At 37.9% G+C, this 16,962-nt stretch overlaps 1 protein-coding gene across 1 annotated transcript in view; it reads left to right on the forward strand.

The window, feature by feature from the left end:
- Window positions 1–5,312: 5,312 nt before the first annotated feature.
- Window positions 5,313–16,962, forward strand: part of wscd1a (WSC domain containing 1a) — a 32,735-nt gene continuing 21,085 nt past the window's right edge. Inside the window, exon 1 of the mRNA XM_077208165.1 lies at window positions 5,313–5,653. The gene's annotated coding sequence lies outside the window, so the exon portion shown is untranslated. The remainder of the gene's footprint in view (window positions 5,654–16,962) is intronic.

Genomic DNA, 16,962 nt, shown 5'->3' on the forward strand with positions numbered 1-16,962 from the left:
ATTCAGCAGAGAGGGAAGGCTGTTTCCATGCGAAGTTGCACTTAGTGCTTGCCTTCATTTCGGCAAAGATCCGAGATGCAACATGTCCACTTAGGTGTTGAGCTCCTCTATGATGAGTGTAAAGTGCTCCGCCTGGGCGTTGACGATATACTTTGCTAAACAGATTCTAGAGTTGGGGGCTGGACGACACCTAGTTGAACCGCTGCCTCACGTGGGCTCCCTTCTCATGAAGCCAGTTTCACCGTGAGCCCGGTTCAAGTGTCGGCTTGCCGCGCCATTCCCCTCCTATGGACTGGATACGTGCGCCTTTTTACTCCAGTTGAGTTCCCTTAAAATTGAACCCTGTTGAGTTCCTCCACACCCCTCCGACGTTGGACGTGCGGAACGTCTGGTGTTAGGCCTACCACTCGTAAGCAGTGTGGAACCTGTGTTAGGCTGGGTCCATATGTTGCGGTCCCTTCGGTGACCCCATATGTGTATTCTTCCACGATACGGCTCCCTGCGGTGAGCCCGTGTCTTCCCTCGGCAGAGTCTCTCTGCCGTCACTGTCCGGTGTGTCTCCCCCCGTCTTAGGCTGGAGCCACCCCAGTGACATTCCATATGTTAGACTGCCCGGTTTCCGCCCAGTTCATATGTGTATTCTCCACATTACCTCCCTCTGCGTTGGATGTGGCTTCCGCAGCGTCCCTTCCTTCCAACGTACGGGGAACGCTTTCCCAGTGGTCCTGTAGGAACAGCAGTGACTTCCCTGGCCTAAGCCCTGTCCTTCCCCGCCTTAAGTTTGCGGGGGCATCAGGAGGCTTTGGTTTAGGCACTGGAAGGTGGCAGCGTTAGTGGCGTGTTCAATGGGTGATCCCAATTCAGTCGACCGTCGACTACGTCTGACGTTCTCGACTGAAAGGGAACGTCCTGGTTGCGTATGCAACCCACCTTTCCCTGAAGGAGGGAACGGAGGACGTAGTCCCCTTGCCACTACCGCTGGACCACCGCTGACCCCGGGTTTCTCTCGGCTCCTCAGCGAAAAGCAACTAGTGCGTGCATCCACTTCCGTATTTATACCCGCGCCGCGGGGGCGGAGTGTGTGATGCGAATCACGCACGCCAATTACATTGGCTCGTTCAATAGTACTCGAAGAAGACAGGCTCTCTAGCGATCTCCCAATTCAGTCGACCGTCGACTACGTCCTCCGTTCCCTCCTTCAGGGAACGGTGGGTTGCTTACGCAACCAGGACGTTCTCTTGCTGCTAAAAACATACATTTTGGATAGAAAAGACTAAATATAATTGGAATCAGTACATTAAATGCAAGATGAACGAGCTACGCTTAGGCTAATCACAGCCTGATTTTTCTGAATATATAATTTGTTTTTCCAGGCATGTGAATTATTTTTTGTGTATGTGAGTTAGGTTTCATGCATGTGTATTTGGCTACTCGTGTGCATTGTATCTTTTGCGTGAATTATTATTTAGACCAATCTGGTTCTATACATATGTGCCTTTGTTTCTGCAAGTAGTTGGTCCACAGTTGAAAAAAGTAACAGAAAAATAACAACAACAAACTCAAACAAAAATCTTATGGAGAAATAGTAGTAATAGTAATATCATAGAAAAATAGTTGACACTGGACAAAGTGATTGTCTTTATGAGTGAGTGAATCATTCATTCAGCCAATTCTTTCAAAGGAAAGAAATTAGTAACTATCTTTATGAGTGAGTCATTGAATCAGTCATCAATTGTTCATGCTGGGTGTTGCAGATACATGCATATTTTTCACTGGCAGACCAAAATAGGCAGGCAATTGTGTCTTGTGACTTATCTTGTAATAAAATGGTAAACCGAAGAGAAGAATTAAAATAAAACTCAAGAATACATCAATACAAATACTTAGATTGGGATAGTGGATTAAATAATACATTATTTCTCATTATCAAAATATTAACTGATAAATGTGAAACATGAAAATGTAGAACAAATGAAATGCAAAAAATATCATACAGAAATTTAAAGAAGCAATATCCAAAATAGGAAGAGAATGGACTAGAAATTGGAGATTAACAATAAAATAATAAATTAGATTTTGTTGAAAAATTTTTTTTTTACTGACTAATAGAATTTAGTATAAAAAGTCAAAGCCATGAGGCCATACATTCCATGGTATAGTAGCGGTATGCACATTTTTATGCTTCTTGTAACCTGGCATAAAATGAAGAAGAAGAAGAAATTAATAAAATAAAAAATGGAATGTGCACATGCCTTCAGGAAATTTACGTACAACAACATTGGTTCAAGTTTTTGCTTGACGAGAACATTATGAAAATGAAGCTGCGCCAGTAATCATGTTTCACTCTCCTTTCAGTTCAGCACTGGAACTGAGGGAAATGGCAGAACTAAATGGATTTGCAAAGACCTTGATAATCAGAAGGCCGTGCTAATGTTTGGCTTGGATTTGCACATGGGCAATGTTCCTTTTATTCAAATGTGAACGAATAGAAGAGGCTAAAGAAAGCATAATACATGAGGAAAACGGACGGAAAGTGTCTGACTGTCACAGACAGTTCCATTTGATGATTAAATATCCAAAAATATAAATATAACTCCCTGTATAAACATTTTTAAATCTGACATGTTCTTAAAAAAGCGACTAACTAGGTTAATACAGTTGTCAGTTTTCTTTGTGTGATGCTCCAGTGTAACTTGCGATTTAATCTAAATTGCCTCTTTTGATAAAATATAAAAAATCATGTAATCTTTCAGTGGTCTCTTTTGGGGGTAAACATTATGATTCATATTAATCAATTAATCCACAAGCATAGCATCTCTTACTGGTCTATTCACAAGGAAAAAAAAAATATATATTCCCTGAGTACAATACCAGTGAACAATTATTTCCTTACACAGTGAAACAGCGATGATGTGCTGAACAAAAGGGTTGAGATAGGCATCATGGATATGAAGAGATTCATGGCAATGCTTATCTTAACTTAATAAAAATGTAAATGATATCACAAACAGGCCTCCGAATGCTAATATGCTTATTGTTTGGTGTGAAACTGGCTTTTATATTTGAGGCAGGGATCATTTGTCTTAACAATTATTATGAAAAATTAAATTAACAGCAATGGTGCTCTAACCCCATTGTGGTTGGAGAATAAGTGTCTAGGCTCTCTCCAATTATCCTCGCAAACATAATAAAATAATTGCGGTCTGGTTATTGTACATCTGCCATATCTGCTCATGTGTAATTTACATGAATTTAGTCTATGCAAATGGTAGCGTAATGACTTCAGAGACATTGTTATGCCATAATGTTCGCTTTACAAAACTATATAGCAATCAAGGGGCCACAATGCACTTTTCATATCTGGTGTTAGAAAAAGTCTACTCAACATTGTTTGGCAACCTTTTCCACCTTCCATGCATTAGACTGCATTCATCAGCGTCACAATCAATTTGCATACAATTTATCTTCCCACACCCAGTCAAGCACTGTCGCAGCAGGAAGGACGCACAAGCACAGAAACCTATCCAGCGCTTTCATTCTCATTTTAGGGGACTTAAATTCAAGACCTCTGAATTGCTCTGCATGTGTGCTGGGAGACAAAAGAGGCTGCCAATGTAAACCGCTATAGTCATCTGGCCAGTCATTGGATCTCGTTTTCTATCTGAATGTTGGTGAGGGAGTCGAGTTTTCAGAATATGCTAAATGTTAAATGCTGCTGTCTTCAGATCTGCAGTAAACAGGCCCTCATCCATTTTGTTTTCATCTGAATACAGTCATTAAGTTACACCAACAGTTGTTTTCCTTTTCTTTCTTCTGCTTTTTTTGGCCAGCATTTATTTATTTATATAAGTGTAAATGTGCTGCATGTGTGAGTTACGCAGACACATTTGTGATTTCCATAATCTTAATACTTACACTCTCAAACAACAGACCATAAATCTGACGAGAAGGCTTATTGTGCTATCAACACTTAAGCTAACAATAATGGATAATTTTTATCATTAACTTTATCTGATATGAACTGATATAATATGATAATCATAATGATAGGAAAGAATCGAATCTGCTGAGCGTGATTTCTTCTCATTATATAGTATATCTATATCAGTGCATCACATTTCGAGCCTCATTAACTGTGAAAGAAAAAAAAAATCTGTTAGACAAGGTTATGTTCCAGGACAAATGTTCCAGATTGGGGACTAACTTTCCTCTTCAATGTCTACGGTGGTTATGGCCCTGCATTGTTATTATGGGCTGATGTCTCAATCAGAAAAGCTATAAAGAATGAAGTATGGATCATATGGGAGAATATGCTGCATGTTATTTTATATACTGACTTTTCTCAAGTATAGTATAGTATCATTATTTATAGCATATTATAGTATATTTATACTAAATATTTTTATATAATTTTTAGCCATAAATGGTCTAATGTTGATGGTCTAATGGTCTAAACTTTGATAACAACTTAAATTGTCATATTTAGATACATATAAAGTCTCATTAATATAGAGTGATTAATCAGTATTCTATTTACAATTGTGCTTTGACAATTTAGTTCAATAATTGAATAACTGATAAACAAGGTGGAATGTCAGTAAAATAAATTAATCTTAAAAGTAGAATGTATTCTATGATGTCATAATGTCAACACTGTGAATTCAAAATGAATGAATTCACTCAAATAGCCTATAGGTTTTATTTAATAGTGAAAATATTTATCTATATTTATGGAATTATTTATAAAATAACCCCATGAATTACATTATTAAATTATAAAATAATAACACATACAAAAACCTTTGATGAACATATGCAAAGATGATAAATCTGTTTTGTCTGACAAAATTTCACAATTGATTTTTAGATTGAATGACAAAATTAAGAAGAGCATATAGCCATATTAAATGTGCTGATATGAGATTTTGTGCCATCTCTCGTCAACAGAAAAAAAAATATGCTGCTTCAGATGATCACAAATCAAATCATAAGCAAAATTATAGACTACTTAATTTTGTTTTTACTTTTACGGTTTCGGTGTTTTGCATAGACACAACTACTGTCACCACCTCAGAAAAGTGGTGCTCATGTTCGATAGTGATGTCACCTCGTAGCTCATTTCTTATTGGTCATACTATGACTATGTTACAACTCACCTCCCGTGATTCCCACTGCCCGGTCTCCCCCTACATGTAGCCTACGTCTTATTGAGTTACAGATTCCTTGAAAGTGATGCTGCTGATGCTCTGGTCCCAACTCTCTCCTGGTTAGGTCTGGTCTCACTCTCTTCTGTGACGCATGCGCATACGGGCATCGCTGCCCGACTTAAAAACAGCTGGGCTCTTACGTGCGTTCACACAGAGTAACGTGGGACTGCAAAGCAAAGGGGACACGGCAACGGATTTAGATGAGGATTATCGTTGTTATAGTGGTTTCACAGCTATGAAAAATAAGAAAATGCAAGAGGATTAGTGACAAAACATCAAGAGGAGCAAAATAGCAAAACAGAGTGAGAATGCGAGATGCGGCTCGCCTCAGAGATGAAAGAGATGCTTGTGTTCATGAAGAGACATTCAACCCAAGGAAATCTCTGAAATACATTTAATATGCTACAAGATTTGTATTCTTCACTGCCGACTGGTAGTTGATGAAGGTAAGAGAATTTCTTATGTTTTAAAAAAAGAGAAATGCTTAAAAAAGCTTTTTATCACAAAAAAAGTAATGTTCTAACAATTTAACGTTTTATTGCTTAAGACTAAATGCATTTCAAAGTTTACGTAAATTATAAAAACGTCACTTGTATAGCCTACACCAATATATCTATTCAAGTCATGGTCAGTTTTGTCAAAATGAATGCAAACAAATGTTTAATGACCGATGTCCAAGTGACTGATTTAGCTGTTTCTGCTTTTAGGATTTGTGCTCAAATTCATGAATATTTTGCCTACTTGTATGCAGTGCTACTGCCTTATAGTCTAAATAGTGTTTTAGAATCAAATAAATTACTGTTTTAGTGTAATTGGTTAAAACCAATCCCTCTAAAGTGAATGTAACAGCTTAGAAGTACAAATAATAGAACCAGGGGTCCATTGATCAATTAAAAAAATATTGCATATACATAAAATGTCATGCCTCTAGGTTGGCTGAAAGTCTAAATGGGGGGTCCCCATGTGTCTGGAATAAACCTTTTTTTAATAAATATTTGTTATAACAATTTTTTTTTTTTATAAACAAACTTTTTTATAGACCAGATAAGTTTTTGTTTTGTGCTACAACACATAACTGTACACTAGGTCTAATGGAGTTCTGTGTATAAATATGATGTGCCCAGTGATAGAATTTGTCCATAAGAGCTGAATTATCTGATGAACTGAACTAACATGTGTCATTTGAGTGCTCCCAGATGCTGTAGATTTAATTAGTGTTTCATTCCTTCATCATTATATCGGTTCTTTATGGTTATGAAAAAGGAATATTTTCAGACTAACTGTAAATGAGTCAGTCTTCAGCATTCATGTCTCATAGGCTTAATCAAGATCATTTTGTCATGGTTGACCTTTCAGGCGCATACATTTACCACCTATGGGGGAAGCCGCCTCATCTCCAGAGAGGCATCTGCCATAGAATAATGTATGAATACATAATCCTTTATGATTACATTGCATCAGTGTGCTTTTACTGTATGTCATAGTGTCCCTTTTGCAATTTTTTCTCCCTGCTCGAATTTTTTTAAAACTTGTGCCTATATGATGCATATAATTACAGTAGCTGCATAGGCTATGAAAGTAATGGCAGACCTTTTTAGAAAAAAAGCGTTTCAGAATGTGATCACATCTTCAGCTACAAGGTCAAGTCTCTGAACAATCATTACAATGAGACTCACTTTAAGCTAAATTAAGTAGTCAGATAAAGTGATTATTCAGCCTTGAACCAGGTCTCAATTCATATAAATACCTTTATATTGCTTTGATTAGGCTGTCTTTTCCCCTTTAGATTTCCCATGGTTTGATCAACCACTGGTGACTGCAGTGTTCTCCAGCCTTGCTAAAACCTATTGTAAATAATTAATGCATGGAGGGTGGTTGATTATGTTTCTAGAAATATTTTTTCTGGCCTTAGCACAGTTTGCAAGAGACAGTCTTATTTCCCTTCTGTCTCCCGTGGTCTCACAAAACTGACAGAAGCATTCTATATAGATTGAACGGGCCTTTTGTGCCATGGCCATTATTATTTATTCGCATATTTTGGAAAGTCATTGAACCATGTTATAATGTTGATCTTGGGCTGTCAAATAACTTGCATGAGGTTTGGAAACCAATTAAACCCTGCACAACGTTTGTCTATATTATTTTCTGCTCGTTTTACATCATTAAAAAGGGGACTTTTTTATATATCTGATATATCTTATATATCTGATATTTTGATGTAGATGTTTTTTTGCAACCTTGATCAACACTCCGGAATCAGTTTTAAAACAAACAAGAAGTGTGTTTGCCTACACCATGCATCTGGATATGTGATATTATAATACTCTTCTTCGTCAACTTGTCACGCTAAACTGTGGCTGTAATGAATTGCACGATGATTGGAGGAATAATACATAGAAAATAATACATAGAAAACACACAACCATTTAAATAAAGGTGACACAGAAGTGAATGAACTTAGGGCTTAACTACACAGGGAGAGTGATCAAGGTAAAACAGAACAGGTAAAGGGATAACTGGTTAACTGGTTAACAACCAGGGAAACTAAAGATGACTAGGAACTCAGGCAAAACAAACACAGGAAACACAGTGAATACAAAACCAAAACAGAATATACACTTTACATTATGCCCCCCTCTCGCTGTAACAGTCCAACTAAGGAGGGAAGGTGGGGGTTCTGGAAGAGGACATGGAGCAGGTGAATGGCAGGAAACAGGAGAAGGTAACAGGAGAAACCAGGGCGGTGATGACAGTGGGAGGAGCCAGGGTGGACAGGAGAGCAGGAGAAGCCAAATGGGGACCCAGAGCACAGCAGACGATAGCCCATGTCAGAGTAAAGAGAGGGAGGAACCATGGTGTAGATTTGGCTGACGAAACTAGGGAGACGACTGACAGAGACTGAGCCGATGGAGGTGGAGACCCATGCGGAGCCAATGAGACCACACCAGTGGGACTAAGGTGGAGCCGGAGGGACGGAGCAGAAGGGGTGGAAAGACAAAGAGCAGCTAAAAGCCTAGAAGTGTGTGGCGCAGGCTGACCACTGTCTGACCAAGTGGGAGTAGGAGGAATGAGGGAGCCCGGTGGAGCCGTAAGTACGATGGTCCTAGGTGGAGCCGAGGGAGGGAGGAGCCACGGTTCAACTGACTGGTCTACGAGCCGAGTAATGGGCCCGGCGGCTGGAGGTGGACCCAGGGTAACTCTTGCCAAGGCAGTGCTGGTGACCGGAAGACCCGAGGCAAATGCATACAGTAGTGAAGTCAGAGGAGGAGCTGAAGAGCTGAAGGAAAACAGTGGAGGCAGGGCCGACGGACTGGCTGGCTTTGGAAGAAGAGGTGGGAGAGGAAGGCTGACTGGGATCTCTGGAGACACAGGAGATTTAGAGCTAAATACACAATATAATCTAAGAAATTAACTTGCTCTTTGATGTACGGACACATGCAATTACTCAACATGTTAGGTCCGTCTTGCGATAGTAATAATAATGGCTGTACCTGTACTAAACCGCATCAGCGCCCGTGTTGGGAAAAATTTAGGGCGGGACTTAACTTTTCCATTAGAAAAACACGTCATCAGAGAAGAAAAAAGATTTTGGGAAGGAAAAAAACAAACATATTTCTCAAAATATCTTCTTTTGTGTTCCTGGTAGCCCTTTAAGGGCTTATATACTATATTTACTGTTGGTTTAGGAACTAATAAAAGTGGGAGAAAGGATAGTGATAATGCAGCTTGTTAAATTTCATTGTACATAACCAGGAAGCAGAGTATGCACAGATGAAAGACTTTCAATTTGTGAGAAACCACTACATTTACTTACTGCAGCAGCTGAAAAAATTGAAGACATTACAGTCGAGAAAGAAAGGGCTACATTTCTTGGAATGCAGTGTCATCCTCTGCAGCGGATGGTGATGAGTTCCTGCAAAATACTTGGAAATAAGGCTGTAGTCTTGTCAGTTTGTGTCAGCGAGGACTACTGTATATGCATTTGTGTGTTGCTGTTTGCCTGAACTTGCTTTATCTCCCAGAAGAGGCCTCAGAATGATCACACTTACTTGTCTGTGGTCTGTGGGTGTTAAAGTGCTCTAGTGTCAGTACTTCGAGTACACGTTTCGTGCACGCATCCGTTGTAGTTTAGTGGTCAATAAATCGGTGTCCAGGGGCCAGCAGTCGCCATCTTTTCAGCCAGCATTTATTGAGCGAATTTTAGTTATAGTGCCTTGTTATAGCCGGGCTATAAATCCCCAAATGTAAATGTGCCTCAAGCAACACAAAGCATAAATAATCAAAGACAGACTATTCCTAACAAAATTTTAATGCATTGTCTAATTTATCTCTTTTCCTCTCTTGCCTCTGTAAGTGTCTAGTAAATACTGGATGTGAACCAGTGAAATTGAACATGTTTGAAACGTATCTACAAAACAACGAGTATATGGACTTGCAATACACTAATATATGTGTGTGTGTGTGTGTGTGTGTGTGTGTGTGTGTGTGTGTGTGTGTGTGTGTGTGTGTGTGTGTGTGTGTGTGTGTGTGTGTGTGTGTGTGTGTGACTTTGCAACAGGCTTTGTGTGTTTTAACCAAAAGCTCAGTTGGATCAAAAGCAAAATTGGACCAAATTAACAACAAATAACAGTTCAGTTTATATGGAGGTTTTGGACACTGCAGTGAAATCAATCCCTGCAGTGGATGATCAATAGTTTGAGTAGGCTGTAAATAAAGTGATTGACAATCACCTGCAGTTCAGCTCACAGCTGGTGGTTCCTCCTTCTTCAGAGGATTTTGATTAAGTATTACAAATGCTTTTTCAGTCATTTAAGTTTTGAGTTTCAAATCAGATGGACACATCTTGGCCAAGATCAGTATTATTAATTTGATTGAAATAAACTCTACTAAATAGAATGATGTATATTTTTTGGTTTATTTTCATTTCCTTTAAACTAATATTATGGTAAATAAAATGCAATTTTGATAAGTGAACTCTAATTAGTCATCACCATTACTCTTGGGAACTTTGCATACATTATTTTGAATTCGCTGACAGGCTGCCAATCAGTGAACTGCTGGAAATGTCTCTTTGAATCTCTTTGATTAGATTATTCAACCCTGGTGTGTGATGCTGAACAAGACTGGTTACACTTTATTTTAAGGTGTCCCTTTTACAGTGTAATTATACATTTAAGTACTGAGTAATATTATTAACTACATGCACTTACTATAGGGTTAGGATTAGGTTTGGTTTAGGGTTTGGTTTTGGTTATAGTAATGACTATACTACATGTAACGTGTAACATATGGAGCTAGAAATGTGTCTTTATTACATGTGAGAAAATAAATGATCTGAGAGAAAAAAAAAAGTTTGAGAGAAAAAGTTATCACACTGATAGCAAAAAAGCATTTCATGAGAGAAAAAAGAATATTTGAGAGAAAAAGTTTTCATACCAATAGCAAAAAATAATATTTGAGACTAAAAAAAGTTTTGAGAGAAAGTATTTTCTCATAGAACATAAAAAAATATAAATTTGAAATTTTTTAAATTATTTCTGAGAAAAAAAATCTCTCTTAAAATACTTGGAAAAAAAATCTCAAATATATATTTTTTGCTATCAGTGTGAAAACATTTTCTCTAAAAATAAAAAGTGTTTCTCTCAAAACGCTTTTCTTTGCTCTCGATGCAATTTTTTGCTCTCGTGTCAGGATTTTGCTTTAGCTGTGAAAATTGTGTCATGGGCGGGGCCACGTTCTTTTTTTCCTATTGGAACGTTCCTATTGGCCAGTCGGGTGAGCATCGTCTTGTCTTAGGAGTCGAACTGAATCATTACACCATTGTTCGCGTTCGGTTCACCTAGATAGATGCAGTCTCTGCCTTAGAGTTTAGATTCTCTGCCCGAGCCCAGGCCCGACCTCGGGCCGATATTTCCCGTCACCATCCTCGGGCCAGGCCGGGCTTTTGATCTAGAGACGTGCACTCCCAACGCAAGAGAGTGTGGCGCGGGACTAGGTTTGATGGCCGAGTGCGAGCGCGGGCGCGGGCTGTAATGCACTCACTCTGTGTGGGTGGGTTCCGGGAGAATAAAACGATTTGTGGGACTCCCGCAAACTAGAAATATCTATGAATAAAACATAAAAACTAATACATTTTTATTCATCTGTTGCAGAAAAACAACAAGAACAACTAAAACAAAATACAAATGATTTACAGGCCAGAGTTTTGTTTTATAACATGTTTGCAGCGTTGAGCGATGTAGCCAATCACAGACATATGTGTTGATTTCTTGAACGCAATGGCCAATCAGAAGCATTTAAGATAGTCTCCCCTCACTGCTCAAAACGGACTTTTTGTTCAGAGCTGAATTCTGTATGCTGGCAAATCCTCTAATTATAACAAACAAAGTGTATATATTATGAAAGATTCATTGTGCAGTCAGCGTCATTGATAATAACAGAGATGTGTGAGATCGCGATGAACTGATGTCAGCTTTAGGGATTTTTCAGGGAGCGCACTTTGCGCGCATTCAGTCATGCCAAACCATGCACTCAGTAGCTGCTTGATTTTATGTTATAACAGTGGTTTGTGTGTTAATGCTTTAATAACACATAATTTATCAGGAGCATTTATGCTGATGTGTATGATGGCGACACGTAGGCTAACTTGAAAGTATTTGGAGGTGCAGAACAGAGGAGGAGGAGAAAGTAACATAGAAAGTAGTTGAGAACGTCAGTTATAACGACCCACGTATTAAAATGGTCGGGACTCGGGTTTAAATCGGGCTCGGGCTCATAATTATTGTTAATGCGTCGGGCTGGGCTCGGACACAACGTGCACGGGCTCGGGTAGGGTCGGGCTTGATTTTTTGGGCCTGATCTAAGCTCTAAGTCGAGCACGGACACTCCAATGTTTGGGTAAGATGATGACACACACAACTGGATGTTAGCTGGCTGAGCAAGTTCAGCATCACTGAAGATTAAACATTAAAAATAGCACTCATATTCATGAATGAATGTGTATTATATTATTAGCTTGCTAATCGCTAGTAAAGCTAATTATTAATTAGCCATCATGCTAGGTAAACTTGCATGAGTGCTATTGTTTAATGTGTAATCTTCAGTGATGCTGAACTTGCTCAGCCAGCTACCCATCGAGTTGTGTGTGTGTCATCATCTGCAGAGACGGCATCTATCTAGGTGAACCGAACGCGAACAATGGTGTAATGATTCAGTTCGACTCCTAAGACAAGACGATGCTCACCCGACTGGCCAATAGGAACGTTCCAATAGGAAAAAAAAGAACGTGGCCCCGCCCATGACACAATTTTCACAGCTAAAGCAAAATCCTGACACGAGAGCAAAAAATTGCATCGAGAGCAAAGAAAAGCGTTTTGAGAGAAACACTTTTTATTTTTAGAGAAAATGTTTTCACACTGATAGCAAAAAATATATATTTGAGATTTTTTTCAAAGTATTTTGAGAGAGATTTTTTTTCTCAGAAATAATTTTAAAAATTTCAAATTTATATTTTTTTATGTTCTATGAGAAAATACTTTCTCTCAAAACTTTTTTAGTCTCAAATATTATTTTTTGCTATTGGTATGAAAACTTTTTTTTCTCAAATATTCTTTTTTCTCTCATGAAATGCTTTTTTGCTATCAGTGTGATAACTTTTTCTCTCAAACTTTTTTTTTCTTCTCTCAGATCATTTATTTTCTCGCATGTAATAAAGACACATTTCTAGCTCCATAGTAACAAGGACACTGTAAAATAAAGTGTTACCGCAAGATTATTTCCCAGAACATATTACAGAATATATGTAAAACACATTGCAACAAACTAATTTTGAGATTTCATTCGCACTGCAGTATTGAGTGATAAAAAGTAATCTAAAATTAGCTTAATGTTGTAACATTTAAATTAAACCAAATTAATTTAAACCAAAGTATTATTTAACATCACTGAATGATCACTGAATCAACCTAAATATATGAGGTGACACTAGCCAAAATAAATGTAAAGGTTAGATCAGGTAGAAATAGCTCCTTACAGTAACAATTGCAGGTTAACATTTTTTTTTTTCACAGTGCATTAGAAAGAAAAAAGAAATGTTAAGCATAATATATTTTTTTTTTCTTGGATTTAGCCTTGAATATATATTAAAGGAGGACAGATTGGGGTCACTGCGGGCCAGGGGAACAGCGGGCCACCTGTCATATGTCTGCCGCCCCACTGTGACACTCTTTAGAAGCAAGATTATGACTGTGGAAACCTTCTTTGCTTAAACATTTTTTACTGAAATGCTTCATTCAGAGATACTAAAGTGGAGTACATAACATCCATTTGGACAGAGATGGTGGCAATATGCTTATATGAGAGAAAAGAGAGCTTTCCAGGCAGCATCTGAGCTCCAGGGTCAGTCCCATCAGCCTCTGAGATGGAAGTGTGGCTGCCCTGCTGTAAGTGAGATGATAACACGCTGGGAAAGCAGATGAAGACAAATGAGTGCACCAGTCTGGACGTACAGCACCCACTCGCTGCTGTCCACCGTCAGCCATGAAGACTCAGCCCAGTGCTATAACAACTCAAGAGTTTTGAAGCATATGTCACTAGAGCAACAGCAAAATAGCCTAATAAATAATACATCAAATAAAGGCGAATAACATTTGATTTCGAACTTAATGCCCTCTGAAATTCACCGTGGAGCCCTCAGACTTCCCTGAACGGAAATGGAAATGACCTTGGCTCTGCATTATTATTCATAAATGCATTTGTTTCTGTGTGAAATACAATGCTATTTACCAGCAAGCACACAACAGAGCGAAAAGAAAAGATAAAATAAGATGAATTATGTGCCCCACGCATCTCACTGCTATAACATTCATTAACGGACCATCCTTATAATTAATCGAGCGGCCTCCCTTTGGCTCCATTAATTACAGTTATTTAAAGTGAATAAAATTCCCAAAAACAAAAAAAAAGCTTGGGACTACATGCTCCGGTTTACCAAGATGATGAGAAACTCATCTCTCATAAACATACCGTGGCCTCATTTCGGGTTTATTTCCAAAAGTGATTTTCAATTGAATAGATCTAAAGTTAAAAATCCTAGTTGAGAAGGATTCATGCCTTCACTTCAAAGCAGTGAAAGCATAGTGTAGCACCTGTTGGAGGTATTTTCATTTTGAAGCAAAGACTGCTGAGCATCAGCTATCAGTAATGTACCATATAATGAATGATCCCTAACACAAGCCCAAACATAGCAGCAAAAACAGCAAAAAAAAAAAAATACGAAACACATAAATACTCTACTCTGTTTGGGGGAAATACTGTAGCTAGTTAGTTGTATTTCATTATGCCTAATGTTAAAAAATGTAATAAGTATTTGTTTTCTTTCTACAGAGATGAAAGAGGAACAGAAATAACAATTGATGTCAGTAGGCTTTGACATTAAATGCCCACTAAAAGCCTATAACTACACAAAATCTGACCTAAAGCAAAACACAAAGCCCTACGCACGTGTTTTTTAATCTTTTTCAATGTCTATATTCACATTTTCAATAACTCATCTTAGGGGAAGTATGTATTTATACTTGAGTTGTCAATCAATTAAAAATTGCAATGGAACTGATTGCATAAATTAAAATGATTTGCATTGGGTCCATTTCAATATTTGCTGAGGGAAAAAAATGTATAGACATTTTTAAAAAATATTATAAAAATATAGAAGTCAAGTTGTTTTTTAGCATCTCATGCCATGAGTGCAACATTTTTAAGATGGCATGCCTAGACAGTTCAAAGGGTGCGTTTATGTGACAACAATGTACTAAAAGTGTAAAAGTGTTTCCTTTGGGTTTTCCGCATAAAGACGATAACGTTACCAAAATGATCCCTGTTCACACGGATCCGCAAAAATGACTAAAAACGCTGTATTGCGCATACCAGGCCAGTAGTTGGCGAGGTCACTTTGTAAAGAAACATACGCATGCGCATGACGTCACCTTTTTTTAAAATTTGCGTTTTTGTTGATTACACACTGGCGATAACTCTGTATCACTTTCAAAAACGTAGACTTTGAAACCCGTTTTCAGGCCCCCAAATCGCCACTGACGTGTAAATAAACAGCCAAAATGCATAAAACATTTTCAGTTTTTGGTTGAAAAGTTTGCTCAATTTTGTCTAGCTGTTATTAACACAAGAACACAAACAAGAACGTCTTGTGAATAGCTGTCAGTTCTGTAAATCTTGTTCATATACATGTAAGCAGCATTTCATATTTGTATATATTATTCAAAAGCTATGAATTATGTATACATGGAAAGCAAATTGTTTTATGAGAACATGTTGCTTCAAATAATTCAAATGAAAAGCAGATTCATAGAGTATAGCTGAATATGACATGGTTTATTAGAACATGTCCTAGCATGTTAAAATCATTTGTTTTAAAATACCTTCCCCACACAATTACGGTGTAGAATGGCAGATGCAGTGTGTGTTATTTTGATTTCTGTCAACTACATGCAGCCTCTGTCTTGTAAAAGAGAGATTTGTTAGAAGTTGCTCTGTGTGCTGGCAGAGGGGGGAAAACTACCAGACGCCAGTCACTCACTGTTCATAGCTAGAAGAATAATGAGCCCTCAGGCTGATTGACATTCTCAGCCGCCACATAGTTATGGTTTCCTCTGGTGCTGGCTAGGACACCCGCCCCTGCATCTCAAGCATTTATGCAAATCTAGACATTTTCCAGCACTAGGCCTAAAAAGAATGAGTCGGGGGCTCACTGACAAAAAATGGGTTCAGTGAGCAAAGCTGTGCTTGTATGAAGAGCTGCAACAAGCCCAGTTATCTCTGATTAAGATCTGACTAAAAATAAGAATAATGATATTTTTACCCCAAAGTATAAAGCTGTAAAATGAGATTGAAAAAGAGTTAAAGAAAACAGCTATTTGGCTATTGGTTTACATTATCCTAAGTGATGTCAGTTGAAAAGGAAAGTCATTTTAGAGGAAAAACAAAATACATTTTGATTACAGAAATTCTTTTGGATTGTTTAAGCACAGACACATGTATTAAGAAAGTCACATGACTTGAAGAGCATCTTGAATAAAATTGGTTAGATATTCTGTTTTTACTCTTCGTCTGGCCTTAGATTTCCATGCATTAAACCAAATCCACATTCATATTCATGTGTAGTCTGGTGATTATGCAATTAAGGCTCAGCCCGTGTTTTCATCTTCTGTGGACTCAAACATATTTCAGATAAAATAGACTGGTAGAGTATGTGGGGCACACAGTGGGCTCTGTATAGCTATACTTGCTTGATTGGCAAGAATGAATGGAAGCAAGCAAGGGACTGCCTACCCCGGTGTTCAGTAAGACTTGATACAAGGTTTGTTTTTGCCACACAAAAGGAGTGTCAGTGGAGCTGAAATAATGGGCTGAAAGTTTCAAGAATGTCTAAAGTGCATGGAGGGGGAAAAGTGCTGCAAATTCCAGAAAGTATTTGGCTTAGATAAGCAGTACTAAACCAGATTTCATTTCACTCAGTCAGCTAATGTGCATGTTACATGTCAAAAGAAGAAAAAAGAAACATTAGACACATGAAAATGCATTTGAGAAATGAAAATCAGGAATTGAAAGAGTATTTAATCACCCCTGGCAGATTTCTGTAATTTTCATCTGTTGAGGATTGATGTTAAATATATATATATATATATATATATATATATATATATATATATATATATATATATATATATATATATATATATAT

Source organism: Siphateles boraxobius, unplaced genomic scaffold (genome assembly GCF_051911475.1).
Source record: "Siphateles boraxobius isolate OS27281-9 unplaced genomic scaffold, OSU_SipBor_1 6, whole genome shotgun sequence".
NCBI lineage: Eukaryota > Metazoa > Chordata > Actinopteri > Cypriniformes > Leuciscidae > Siphateles > Siphateles boraxobius.